General features: G+C 36.7%; 1 protein-coding gene across 1 annotated transcript in view; it reads left to right on the top strand.

Moving 5' to 3' along the window:
- Window positions 1-1,484, top strand: part of LOC117957610 — a 21,581-nt gene that overhangs the window by 6,079 nt on the left and 14,018 nt on the right. The window lies entirely within an intron of this gene.

The following is a 1,484-nucleotide window of genomic DNA, read 5'->3' on the forward strand; positions in this document are numbered from 1 at the left end:
GGCGATATGTGTAAACTGAGCCCTGGGTCTCCTGCTCTGCCTTTGAGAAAATGAAAGCTCAGATTGGCCGATCTGGAATCGGCCCAATTGCTGTGTGGACCCCTTTTGTAATATGTTATTTGTACTTTTTTTATCTGGAACTTGAGTCTGTAAAATAAAGTTATATATAATATAAATTTCTACATTCCTTTTTAATCCTAAAAAAGGACAATCTGCACTGTTAAATCCAATCAAATGGCAGATGTGTTGAACATCTTAATAACATAATGTGTATTGGGGTTTCAAGCAGTCAAAGATCTGTCTTGTAATAGTAGCCTAGCCTACTTTTTTTTACCTTAGTTTACACTTTTGCTGCCACTACAGACTTTCTCTCATTTCTGTGCAAAAACAGCTCAAACATTTAATCTTTTACCTTGCGGCAGGCATGTTTTTCCTCTCGGCTCGTTGTTTCACTTCCTTATTGTGGCCTCACCTTATTACCTGTGTGGGTTTTTAAAAAGCAAAAGGGTTAAAATTGGACATCTGATCGTTCAATCGCTCACTCGGAACTCGTGTTAAAATCGCTTACTGAGACTGTTGAAGAATGCTGTTGCCAAAATGTCGACAGGTCACTGTTTGGTTTCGTTTTCTTTTCTCCACATCAGCAGGCTGAACCAACACACCCATGTCTGTACCTTACTCATACAGGTAGGCGGATGGTTTTTGTTTATTTAGGAGCCTGAAACTGTATTTAGAGCAATCATATATATGAGCGCTTTCAAAAATAGTTTCATACAGCACTTGGTCGAGTTCAGCCATAGACCGTTAGGGTCTATGAGTTCAGCTGATTTCCTGATGCTGCCTTCATTTTCTGTCGGATAAATACCCATTAGACCTACCAGATGGTAAAACCCAAAGATTGAAGGGACTGTGTTTACGACGGTAATACACTCATATAAGTAATTACTTTTAATGCTAAATTTGACTTTCACATCCATTCTATTTAGAGGAAAATATTCTACTTTTCACACTGCTACATTTATTTGACATGTAGGATTAATAGCCTACTGTGCAGATGTGATATAGGATACAAAACCTGTAAACCAACAATAAATTAACTAGTTGAGCTAGCTGTACCTTTTTAAAGTACTGTATGTTGCAATATGAAAAAAGAAAAAGTAGTTTTTAAAAGATGACAGAAATAGCTCTATTTGGAAATAATAAATCATTCTTGACTACTGCTGTGATGTTTGTAGGGGAGTGCATCTACATAGAAGATAAAAATGAAAAAGGATCTTTTCTAATGTGAACCATTCTTTGTTAAACTTTAATGCTTTACACACACCAAAGCAAGTATAAGCGCTGTGACTGACGTTACTCTTCTGGTGTGGTTATTTTGAGGGAAATTAGGTAGAAATATACTGGTGGATGTTGGAGAAATCCTTCTATAAACTGACAACTGACTCCATGATGAATTAACACAGCGTTTATTCTTGTGGTCAACA

The sequence above is a fragment of the Etheostoma cragini genome, chromosome 15 (assembly GCF_013103735.1).
Source record: "Etheostoma cragini isolate CJK2018 chromosome 15, CSU_Ecrag_1.0, whole genome shotgun sequence".
NCBI classification, from domain to species: domain Eukaryota; kingdom Metazoa; phylum Chordata; class Actinopteri; order Perciformes; family Percidae; genus Etheostoma; species Etheostoma cragini.